General features: G+C 35.5%; 1 protein-coding gene across 7 annotated transcripts in view; it reads right to left on the minus strand.

The window, feature by feature from the left end:
* Positions 1-13,512, minus strand: part of ANKS1B (ankyrin repeat and sterile alpha motif domain containing 1B) — a 1,294,913-nt gene that overhangs the window by 797,102 nt on the left and 484,299 nt on the right. The window lies entirely within an intron of this gene.

Below are 13,512 nucleotides of genomic sequence, written 5' to 3' on the forward strand. Positions count from 1 at the left end.
AGAGCCTGGGACCTTGATGATATCATTGAGCTGCTCAAATAGACCCAGGGCCAGTTTCTCCAGGCTTCTTACATAAATAATAACATTCTTACAGTTTGAGCCATTGCTACTTGGGTTTTCTGTCATTTAGAGTTAAATGTCTTGCCATCCAGCACACTAGTATTTTTCCTTGTAAATACCGTTAACTAATATACTAAGGTACTCTTTTCAGGTTAGGATAAAATGTAGATACAGTTCTATATGATTGATTATTTGATATATTCTAAAAATTAGAATTTATTTCACTTTATAAGATTTTAATTTCTTGTACAAAAGGTATTCATTGGTCAACAAATACTTACTAGGCATCTATTATATATGTAATATAATATGCAGCATAGTTATATATTATATATATAAATCATGTGCTAAATGCTGGACATTTTTTAAAACTAATGAGACAGAATCCTTGCTCTTAAGAAGTTCACAGTCTGCTGGAGAAGACTGTGAAATTCTGCATGATGAAATTCACAATCATATTTTATTTTTGCTACATATCCTCCTCGACTTTGCAAAAAACCCAAAGTAAGTTGAAAATATTGTAAGTAGAAACTGCATTTAATATACTTAACCTACCAAACAGCATAGCTTAGCCTAGCCTACCTTAAATGTGCTCAGAACACTTAATTAGCCTACACTTGGGCAAAATCATCTGGTAACACAGTACCAGATTGCAGAGTATTGGTTATTTACCCTTGCGATCTTGTGGCTGACTGGGAGTTGTGGCTTCCTACCACTGCCCAGCATCATGAGAGAGGATCTATCATAGGGTATATTGCTAGCCTAGGAAAAGATTCAAAATGATGTGCAGTTTCTACTGAACATACACTGCTTTCACACCATTGCAAAGTCAAAACCTCATAAGTTGAACCATCATGAGTTGTAGACCATCTGTATGTGCTACCTTTATAAAGTATGCTTCACAATCGAGAAAAAGACAAATAAGAAAATAAACTAATACTTCTGAAAAATCTCCCTAAGTATATTCTAGGGCTGATAAAGATTTAGTATGAATTCCTAGTTTTTCCACAGGGATACTACAGTACAGCAGAATTCAAGGTCAGGGTAATTGCTTTCAGATCATACAAGACCCTCACACATCAGAGAGTCAATTATGGTCATGATACTCCATTGAAAGCAGGAAATTGGGAGTAATTTATTTTTAACAACAAAGGGTGACAAAGTAGAAGGCATCCAGAGGAAAGCAATCAGGATGACATATAATTTTGAAACCATGTCAGAGAAGAAATGATGAAAGGATCTGCAGTGTTCTATCCAGAGAAGCCTTACAGCCACATAATAGTTTTCTCAACGATTTGAAAGGCTATCCCTCATGAACTATCCCACAAAGGGGGGGATGGGGAAAAGTTACTGTGGTAGATTTATTCTAAAGTCCACAAAGACAAGACAAAGACTAATGTTTATAAGTCAAGAAGGGCAAATTTGGCTCAATACAAAAAATAATTTTCTATGAATTAATAATATTGTTTACCTTTTAAAATAAAAATACACTATAAAATTAGTTAACAAATAGCATTAGAAAGCAACAGAAGGAATTCCACATTACTGAAAATCTTCCAGCAGAATTATCTGTTGATAAAATTGTGGATGAAACACATTGTACAATGAGTCCAGCAGGTTACTATAAGCTCCCTGAAGGCTGGAATTTGTCTTGTTCACCACTTTATCCCTAGAATCTAATACAGATCCTGCCAATAGTTGATGAGTTGATGCTCAATAAATACGTATTGATCAACTGAACAGTCTCTAGTGTCCTTTAAACAAAGCTATTTGTTTAATCATTTCTCTAATACAAGTTAGAGAAATGATTATTTTTTTTCAAATGTAAATTATTTTGCCTTTCAGTTCAGTTAGTATTGTTCACTGATTTGCATATAAAAAGTGAAAAACTGAGATTACAATGATAATACTGTAAAGATTCTATGAAAAAAGAGTCTCCAGTTAAACTCCCAGTTCCATCCTGAAATTAAATTAGTCAAAACAACCCATGGATTAGTTAAATCGGAATTTTACAGTGTGTATGAACACTTCTGAGGATTTTTAAAGCCTCGAAAACCACTTTGAAATTTAACCACAAAGAATGGGTTAATTAGCTTTCTTCCTTAAAAATGAAGTATATATGTTTATTAGAGAATAATTTGAAAATATAAAGAAAGAGGAAAGTAATCACATGAAAAACCAGCATGCTGAGATAACTGAGGATAATATTTTGGTGAACATCCTCCCAGACTGTTTCACTCTGTGAATGTGTGTGGACATGTGAGTATGAGCAAAGGAAAGAAAAAATATTTTAAACAATAATGAAGTGCTCCCTCTTCTGCTTCCTAATGGAGGGCCATAATTTCTTCTCGGAATGTAAGTCTTTATAGAACCTGCCTTCCTTAGGGAAGATGAGGTCCCTGAGGGAAGGAGTTGGTAAAAACGAAGATAGTGAAACAATGCTTTTGTAACCAAATATTTCAGTGTAAAAAACAGAGGTATTTCAACAAAGTATCTGACAAGAGACCCTAAAAAGAGGATATGCAAGATATTTTTTTTAAATGGATCCATGTGTGTCCGCTACTCAGTTTAAGACATAGAATATTACCATTATATCATTGAAACCTGCCCCCCAACCCACCCCATGTTCATCTTTCCAGCCAGTCTTACCCTTTTTCCTCCTCTACCAAGGCTAAATGCTTTCTGAACTTCGTGTTTTTAATTCCTTGGATCGTGTTAAATTTTAACTATACATGTAAGTATCAATAAAAAATAAATTTTTAGTACTGTATGCTTTCAAACTTTATATATATAGTATCAAATGCTCTAGTTCTGTGATTTTTCTCAATCAATATTATGTTTCTGAGTTTCATCAATTTTCAGTATGGTACAGGAGCTCATTGTTTAAGGATACCACAATTCATTTAGACATTCTCCTGACAATGGACTCTTAAATGTTTCCTAGGTGTTTTGTTATTTAGGATAATGTTGTTATAAATTTTCCCATACAAAGTCTCTTGGAGCAAGTAACCAGGGTTATGCTGCCTATTCTAGTAGTGATGGGGAAGAGTCAAGAACAGACAGCAGATGAGAAAAATAAATGAAATCGAGAGATGATAATGAGAATGGAAATTGTATGCCATGGAAATTGTATGCCCTGTAGATTCTATAGAATCTTGAGAATGGCATTTGCAGTTTTCTACCCAAAGTGGCAGGAGGGTTCAAAGGATATTCTGTAAGTCTTATTAAAATATTATATATAAGCATAGTATTATATAAAATATTTACTAATGTGTTATTAACTCTAATGATATATTTTGTACCCTTTTCAATGACAATTATATGTCTACATGATGAACTTGGGTCCCAATATATACCTGGTCATAATTTATCTAGCCAATCCTATCATATTGAAATTGTAATGTTTTGCTTCGAAGGAAACATTCTTGTTCATATATTTTGTCTACATATTCAACTGTTTTGAAATAGAATTCCTGTGATAATAGGTGTATGCCTTATGTTTACACAGAATTGAATCTGTATCTGGACTTTCTAATTGGTTCCATATATATGTCTATTCCAGTACAGGCATACCTCAAGGTGTATCATGTTTTACAGATACTGCATTTTTTACAAAATGAAGATTTATGGCAACCCTGCATTGCGCAAATATATCAGCACCATTTTTCCAACATGTTCTCATTTTGTGTCACATTTTGGTAATTCTCCCAATATGTCAAATTTTTCATCATTATTATTATATCTGTTATGGCCATCTGTGATCATTGAGCTTTGATGTTACTGTTGTAATAGTTTTGGAATGCCACAATCCACAATCATATAAAATGGTGAACTTAACGCATAAGTGTAGTATGTGTTCTAACTGCTCCACGGACTGGCCATTCCCCTGTGTCGTCTTCTCCTTGGGCCTCCCTATTTCCTGAGACACAACAACATTGAAATCAGGCCAATCAGTAACCCTTCAAAGGCCTCTAAGAGTTCAAGTGAAAGGAAGAGTTACACGTCTCTCACTTTAAATCAAAAGCTAACAATGATTAAGGTTAGTGAAGAAGACATATCAAAAAGCTAGGCCTCTTGTGCCAAACAGCTAGCCAAGCTGTGAATGCAAAGGAAAAGTTCTTGAAGGAAATTAAAAGTGCTACTCTGGTGAACACACAAATGACAAGAAAGGGAAACAGTCTTATTGCTGATATGGAGAAAGTTTCAGTGGTCTGGATAGAAGATCAAACCAGCCACAATATTCACTCAAGCCAAATCCTAATCCAGAGCAAGTCTCTAATTCTCTTTAATTCAATGAAGGCTGACAGAGGTGAGGAAGCTGCAGAAGTTTGAAACTGGCTGTGGTTAGTTCATAAGGCTTAAGGAAAGAAACCATCGCCATAACATAAAAGTGCAAGGTGAAGCATCAAATGCTAATGGAGAAGCTATTGATGAAGGTGACTACACTAAACAATAGATTTGCAATGTAGATGAAATAGCCTCATACCAGAAGATGTCATCTAGGACTTTCGTAGCTAGAGAAGAGAAGTCAATGCTTGACTTCAAACTTTAAAAGGACAGTCCAACGCTTTTGTTAGGGGCTAGTGCAGTTGATGACTTTAAATTGAAGCCAATGCTCATTTACCATTCCAAAAATGCTGGATCCCTTAAAAATGATGCTAAATCAACTTTTCCTATACTCTATAAATGAAATAACAAACCGGGATGACAGTATGTCTGTTGGCAGCATGTCTGTTTACAGCATGGTTTACTGAATATTTTAAGTCCACTATTGAGAACTACTATTCACAAGAAAAGATTCCTTTCAAAGTATTACTGCTCATTGACAAAGCCACTAATCACCAAAGAGCTCTGATAGAGTTGTACAAAGTGATTAATGTTGTTTTCATGCCTGTTAACAAAACATGTATTTTTCAGCCCAGAGATCAAGGATTAATTTAGAGTCTCAAGTCTTATTATTTAAGAAATACATTATATAAGGCTATAGCTGTCATAGAAAGTGATTCCTCTGATGAAACTGAGCAAAGTAAATTGAAAACCTTCTAGACAAGATTTTCCATTCTAGATGCTATTCAGAACATTTGTGATTCATAGGATGAAGTCAACACATCAACATCGATGGTCTAGATGAAGTTGACTCCAACCCTCATGGAGGACTTTGATAGGCTTGACTTTGGTGGAGGAAGGAACTGCAGATGTGATGGATAAATAGCAAGAGAACTGGAAGTGGAGCCTGAATATAGGACTGAATTGCTGTAATCCCATGGTAAAACTTGAATGGATGAGGAGTTGCTTCTTATGGGTGAACAAAGCGTTTTAAGATGAAATACACTCCTGGTGAAGATGCTGTGAACATTATAGAAATGATAACAAAGGATTTAGAATATTACACAAACTTAGTTGATAAAGCAGTGGCAGGGTTTAAGGGGATTGACTCCAATTTTGAAAGAAGTTCTAGTGTGAGTAAAATGCTATTAAACAGCTTTGCATGCTACAAAGAAATCTTTCATGAAACGAAGACTCAAATAATGCAGCAAAACTAGAAACTGCCCACTGATTTTGTATCCTGAGACTTTGCTGAAATTGCTTATCAGCTTACGAAGCTTTTGGGCTGAGATGATGGGGTTTTCTAGATACAGGATCATGTCATCTGCAAACAAATATTATTTGACTTCCTCTCTTCCTATTTGAATACCCCTTATTTATTCCTCTTGCCTGATTGCCCTGGCCAGGACTTGTAATACTACGTTGAATGGGAGTGGTGAGAGACAGCATCCCTGTCATGTGCTGGTTTTCAAGGGGAATGCTTCCAGCTTTTGCCTATTCAGTATGATGTTGGCTATGGGTTTGTCACATACAGTTGTTATTATTTTGAGGTATGTTCCTTCGATACCTAGCTTATTCAGAATTTTTACCATGAAGGGATATTGAATTTTATCAATGATCTTTTCTGCAGGCAAGCAGAGATCCAAATAATGAATGAACTTCCATTCGCAACTGCTACAAAGAGAACAAAATGCCTAGGAATACAGCTAATAAGGGAAGCAAAGGACCTCTTCAAGGAGAATTAAAAACCAATGCTCAAGGAAATCAGAGATGACACAACAAATGGAAAAACATTCCATGCTCACAGATAGGAAGAATCAATATCGTGAAAATGGCCATACTGCCCAAAGTAATTTATAGATTCAATGCTATTCCCATTAAACTACCATTGACATTCTTCACAGAATTAGAAAAAAAAACTAATTTAAAATTCATATGGAACCAAAAGGAGCCTGAATAGCCAAGTCAATCCCAAGCAAAATGAACAAAGTTGGAGGCATCATGCTACCCAACTTCAAACTATACTACAAAGCTACAGTAATGAAAAAAGCATGGAACTGGTGACAAAAACAGACACATAGACCAATGGAAGAGAATAGAGAACTCAGAAATAATACCACACATCTACAACAATCTGATCTTTGACAAACCTGACAAAAACAAGCAATGGAGAGAGGATTCTCTATTTAATAAATGGTGCTGTGAGAACTGACTAGTCATATGCAGGAAATTGAAACTGGACCCCTTCCCTACACCTTATACAAAAATTAACTAAAGATGGATTGATGACTTCAATGTAAAATGTAGAACTATAAAAACACTAAAAGAAAATCTAGGCAATACCATTCAGGACATAGGCATGGACAAAGACTTCATGCCAAAAATGCCAGAAGCGATTGCAACAAAAATAAAAATTGACAAATGGGATGTAATTAAATTAAAAAGCTTCTGCACAGCAAAAGAAACTATCAACAGAGTGAACAGACAACCTACAGAATGGGAGAAAATTTTTGCAATCTATACATCTGACAAAGGTCTAATATCCAGAATCTACAAGGAACTTAAACAAGTACACAAGAAAAAAGCAATCCCATTAAGAAGTGGGCAAAGGACATAAACAGACACTTCTCAAAAGAAGACATTCATTCACCAAGAAACATGAAAAAAAGCTCAACATCACTGATCATTAGAGAATTGCAGATCAAAACCACAATGAGATCACCTCATGTAGTCAGAATGATGATTATTAAAAAGTCAAGAAACAACAGATGCTGCCTTGTTGCAGAAAAAAAAAGGAATACTTTCACACTGTTGGTGGGAGTGTAAATTAGTTCAAACATTGTGGAAGATGGTGTGGCAATTCCTTAAAGATCTAGAAGCAGACATAGCATTTGACCCAGCAATCCCATTATTGTGTATATACCCAAAGGATTATAAATCACTCTATTATAAAGATACATGCACATATATGTTCACCACAGCACTGTTCACAATAGCAAAGACATGGAGTCATCCCAAATGGCCACCAATGATAGACTGAATAAAGAAAATGTGATACATATACACTATGAAATACTATGCAACCATAAAAAGGAATGAGATCATGTCCTTTTCAGGGACAAGGATGGAGTTGGAAGCCATTTTCCTCAGCAAACTAATGCAGGAACAGAAAACCAAATACCACATGTTCTCACTTATAAGTGGGAGCTGAACAATGAGAACACATGTACACATGGGTGGAAAAAACACACACTGGGGCATGTCAGGGAGGCAGGGGGAAGAGACCATCAGAAAGAATAGCTAATGGATGCTGGGCTTAATACCTAGGTGATAGGCTGATCTGTGCAGCAAACCACCATGGCACATGTTTACCTAACAAATTTGCACATCCCGTATATGTACCCTGGAACTTAAAATAAAAGTTGAAAGAAAAAAAAAGAAAGAAACTGTCACAGTCACCTAAGCTCCAGCAACTATTACTCTGAGCAGTCAGTGGCCATCCAAATCAAGGCAAGACCCTCCACCAGCAAAAAATTATGACTCACTGAAGGCTCAGATGATCGTTGGCATGTTTTAGCAATAAAGTATTTTTAATTAGGTATGTACTCTTTTTTAGACATAACGCTACTGCACACTTCATAAACTACAGTATAGTGTAAACATAACTTTAATATACATTGGGAAACCAAAAAAATTATGTGGCTAACTTTACTGTAATAGTCACTTTATTGTGGTGGTTGAAACCAAACTCACATTTCTGAAGTATATCTGTACCAGAATTACGCTGCCTTAATTAGTGGAGCCTTTACATTGATTTTACTATTTGGTAGGATAAATCTTCCCTCATGTTCATCTTTTCCAAGGCATTGATTATTAACTTCATGTTTATTTTTAAAAAAGAAAAATTTTGAAACATTTTGTTAAGTTTTCCTCAAATCATTCCTTCTCCTTTGTTCTGTATCAGTAATCCATACTTCCATATACCCAGGCACTAAAAGAACCTGGGGTACGCTTCACTTTTCATTCTTCCTCTGTTATCCCCAATAAATCCTCAAGTCCTATACTTCGCCATTGAATTCTACCTCAAATACATTTATTTCTCTCCACCCCAGCTACCGCATGCTAGTCCAGACCACCATTATATTTCACCTGAACTGCTGGAACAACTTCCAAACTATCCTCCTTGTCTCCAGTCCTGCCTCTCTTCTAGAATCAATTCATTTTCAAAACTAGCATGAAGCTTCTAAGAGTAAGGACGGTCAAAGCAAACTCTTTTCTTTTCGTTATAACTTTATTTGATTAGAGAATCATAAAATGCTAGTCATAGTACATGTTGATTCTTTTTAAACATTTAACATGGTCTCTCATAATATCTCAGAATTTCCTTGCTGAATGACTTCATTAAATACATTAATGATCTAAATAGTAAACTCATTTAATTAACAAGATAGGAAAGAAGAAACAAAATTCCTTGACTAATAAGTTTAAACATAATCCCATTAGTTGATAAGATAAATGGGATTAATTTCTAAAGACATACTTATTTAGCACCTAGCAAAATTCCATGTTCATAGTAAGACTCTACGAGTATATGATGAAAAAATAAATGCATAAATTACTATATCAGTTAGAATTTAATGGCTCACATCCTCTGCTAGAATTAAAGCACCATAGGGGCAAGAACCATGATAATCCTCTTCATATAGTACGCACTTAATAAACATTTGTCAAAGTCTGAAACAATGTCATCCAAAAACCATCACAGATTCAAACTATCACAGATCCGAAACTATCATAAATTCCCCACTGTGGGAAGAATTGCAACTTATATTTAGGCAGTGTTTTATCATCTGCAAAGTGAATAGTATTTTATTTGCCAAGATGATTCTCATTTAGCCCTCACAACAATCCAGCCAATGCTACTATCACTGCCATCTAGAAACTAGACTGAAATTATTAAGTGACTTGTCCAATATTAAGCATCTTGTTAATGCAAGTGTTAGGGAACCAACCTAGGTCTTCTGGCACCAGATCTAGTGTTCATGTGATTGTGTCAAAGATAAAAATGACTATGACCAGATATTTATTGCCAGAAATAAGGGAAAGAGGACACTGCACATTGTTAGTTAGTACCTAGCTCTGCCCATTTTCAAGCCTTTGTATGTCCCCTTCCCTACACTGGGAAACCTTGACCTTAATACACAGACTAATTGCCAATATATCCTTGATGGTTAATCCTGGTAATACGCAAGAGGGATTAAAAGGACTGCAATGCAACAATTTCTGACTCCTTCAAGACTTCATTTTCTCCAGTCCAGCAATATTGGGCTCAAAATAGATTAATAGTTTTTGCTTTTTTCTTGACATTTGGCCTCTATCATTTTTCTTTTCTATTTTTTTTTTACAACTTTTAAATATGCAATTTTTGTGGGTGTATAGTAGGCGTATGTATTTATGTGGTACATTTGCTATTTTTATAAAGGCAAGCAATATGTAATAATTACATCATGGAAAATGGGGTAACCATCCCTTCAAGCATTTATCCCTTGTGTTACATAAGTCCAATTATACCCTTTCAGTTATCTTAAAATATACAATTGTTATTGACTATAGTGCCCCTGTTGTGATATCAAATACTCTATCTTATTTATTCTTTGTAACTATGTTTTGAACCCAATAACCATCCACAACTCCCACCCTCAGACCTCCCACTATACTTCCCAGCCTCTGGTAACCATCATTCTACTCTCTGTCTCCATGAGTACAATTATTTTGACTTTTGGATTCTCCAAATAAGTGAGAACATGTGACGTTTGTCTTTCCATGCCTGGTTTATTTCACTTAACATAATGACTTTCAGTTCTATCCATGTTGTTGCAAATAAAAGGATCTCTCTTTTACGGTTGAATAGTACTCTGCTGTGTATAAGTACCACAGTTTCTGTATCCATTCTTCTGTTGATGGACACTTAGGTTGCTTCCAAATTTTTCTACTGTGAACAGTGCTGCAACAAACATGGGAGTAGGGCCATCTCTTCCATATAGTGTTTTCCTTTGGGGGTGAGGGGGTGTATATAACCAGCAATGGGATTGCTAAATCACATGATAGCTCCATTTTTAGTTTTTTGAGGAACCTCCAAACTATTCTCATTGGTGGATGCCCTAACTCACATTCCCACCAACAGTGTACCATGGTTCCCTTTTCTCCACATTCTCACCAGCATTTGTTATTGCCTGTCTTTTGGATAAAAGTCATTTTAACTGGGATGAAATGATATCTCATTGTAGTTTTGATTTGCATGTCTCTGATGATCGGTGATGCAGAGCACCTTTTCATATGCCTGTTTGCCATTTGTATGTCTTCTTTTGAGAAATGTCTATTCAAATCTATTGCCCATTTTCTAAGTGGGTTATTTGATTTTTTCCTATAGAGTTGTTTGGACTCCTTTTATATTCTAGTTATCACCTATTAGATTATTAGTTTGCATTTTCTCCCATTTTGTGGGTTGCTTCTTCACTGTGTTGTTTCCCTTGCTGTGCAGAAGCTTTTGAACTTGATGCGCTCCCATTTGTCCATTTTTGTTGTATTGCCTATGCTTGAGGGGTATTACTCAAAAACTTTTTGCCCAGACCAAATGCACTGGAGAGTTTCCCCAAACTTTTCTTATAGCAGTTTCATAGTTTGACATCTTAGATTTAAGTCTTTAATCTGTTTTCATTTGATATTTATATATGGGGAGAGATGAGGGTCTAGTTTCATTATCCCGCATATAGGTATCAAGTTTTGACGGCAGAGAATACTGTGCACCCATAAAAAGGAACAAGATCATGTCCTTTGCAGGGACGTGGATGAAGCTGGAAGCCATTATCCTCAGCAAACTAACACAGGAAGAGAAAACCAAACACTTCATGTTCTCACTCATAAGTGGGAGCTAAACAATGAGAACACATGGACCCAGGGAGGGGAACAACACACACTGGGGCTTGTTGTGGGGGCAGGGGGAGGGAAAGCATCAGGATAAATAGCTAATGCATGTGGGGCTTAACACCCAGGTGATGGGTGGATAGGTGCAGCAAACCACCATGGCAAAAGTTTACCTATGTAACAAACCTGCACATTCTGCACATGTATCCTGGAATTTAAAATAAAATTAATTTTAAAAAAAGAAAAGACTGTTTTTTTCCCAATGTATGTTCTTGGCACCTTTGTAAAAAAATGAGTTCACTGTAGATGTGTGGATTTGTTTCTGTGTTCTCTATTCTATTCTGTTGGTCTATGTGTCTGTTCTTATGCAGTATCATGCTGTTTTGGTTACCATAGCTCTGTAGTATAATTTGAATCCAGGTAATGTGATTCCTTCAGTGTGGTTCTTTTTTTCTCAGGATAGCTTTGTTTCTTCTGGGTCTTTTGTAGTTCCATATAAATTTTAGAATTGTATTTTTTATTTCTGTGAAAAATATCATTGGTATTTGAATGGGGATTGCATTAAATCTGTACATTGCTTTGGGTAGTATGGACATTTCAACAATATTGATTTTACCAATCTATAAATATGAAATATCTTTTCATTTTCTTCTATCATCTTTAATTTCATTCATCAGTATTTTATTGTTTTCATTGTAGAGATCTTTCACTTCTTTAGCTAATTCCTAGTTATTTAATTTTGTTTGTGGCTATTGTAAGTGCAATAACTCTTCAGATTTCTTTTTCAGGTTGTTCACTCTTGGCATATAGACATACTACTGACTTTCATATGTTGATTTTGTATCCTGACACTTTACTAAATTTATTAGTTCTCATTTTTTTGGTGGAGTCTTTAGGTTTTTCCAAATATAAGATCATGCCAGGTGCAGTGGCTCACACTTGTAATCCCAACACTTTGGGAGGCCAAGACGGGTGGATCATCTGAGGTAAGGAGTTTGAGACCAGCCTGGCCAACGTGGTGAAACCCCATCGCTAGTAAAAATACAAAAAAAAAAAAAATTAGCTGGGCGTGGTGTTGGGTACCTGTAATCTCAGCTACTCAAGAGGCTGAGGCAGGAGAATCACTTGAATATATATATATATATATACACACACACACACACACACACATATATATATCCAACAAGAATACTTTGACTTCTACCTTTCCAGTTTGAATGCCCTTTATATCTTTCTCTTGTCTGACTGCTCTATCTAGGACTTTCAGTACTATGCTGACTAACAGTGGCAAAAGTGATAATCCTTGTTGTGTTCCAGATCTTAGAGGAAAGGCTTTCAGTTTTTCCCCAGTCAGTATGATACTAGCTGTTGATCTGTCATGTATAGCTCTTATTATGTTAAGATATATCCCTTCTATACTCAGGTTTTTTTAAGGTTTTCTGTGATGAAAGGATGCTGAATTTCATCAAATGCTTTTTCAGCATCAATTGAAATGATCATAGGGTTTTTATCCTTTATTCTGTTGATATGATGTATTATATTGGTTGATTTGCATATGTTGAACCATCCTTGCCTCCCAGGGATAAATCACACTTGGTCATGATGAATGATCTTTTTAATATATTGTTGAATTCAGTTTGCTAGCATTTTGTTGAGGATTTTTGCATCAATATTAGTCAGAGATATTGACCAGTAGTTTGGTTTTTTTTTCTTTTTTTTATGGGTCTTTGTCTGTTTTTGGTATCAGTGTATTGCTGGCCTCATAGAATGAGTTTGGAAGTATTCTCTCCTCCTCTACTTTTTGGAATGGTTTAAGTAGGGTTGGTATTAGTCCTTCTTTAAATGTTTGATAGAATTCAGCAGTGAAACCATCAGGTCCTAGGCTTTTCTTTGCTGGGAGACTTTTTATTACAACTTCAATCTCATTACTTGTTATTAGTCTGTTCAGGTTTTGGATTTCTTTATGGCTCAATTTGGATAGGTTGTCTGTGTGTAGTAATTTATCCATTTCTTCTGGGTTTTCCAATTTATTGGCCTATAGTTTCTCATAGAACCCACTAATGATCCTTTGAATTTCTGCTGTATAGGTTGTAATGTCTCCTTTTTCATCTCTGACTTTATTTATTTGGAACTTCTCTCTTTTTTTCTTAGTCTAGATAAAGGTATGTCAATCTTAGTCTGGCTAAAGGTTTGCCAATGTTT

The sequence above is a fragment of the Macaca mulatta genome, chromosome 11, assembly GCF_049350105.2.
Source record: "Macaca mulatta isolate MMU2019108-1 chromosome 11, T2T-MMU8v2.0, whole genome shotgun sequence".
NCBI lineage: Eukaryota > Metazoa > Chordata > Mammalia > Primates > Cercopithecidae > Macaca > Macaca mulatta.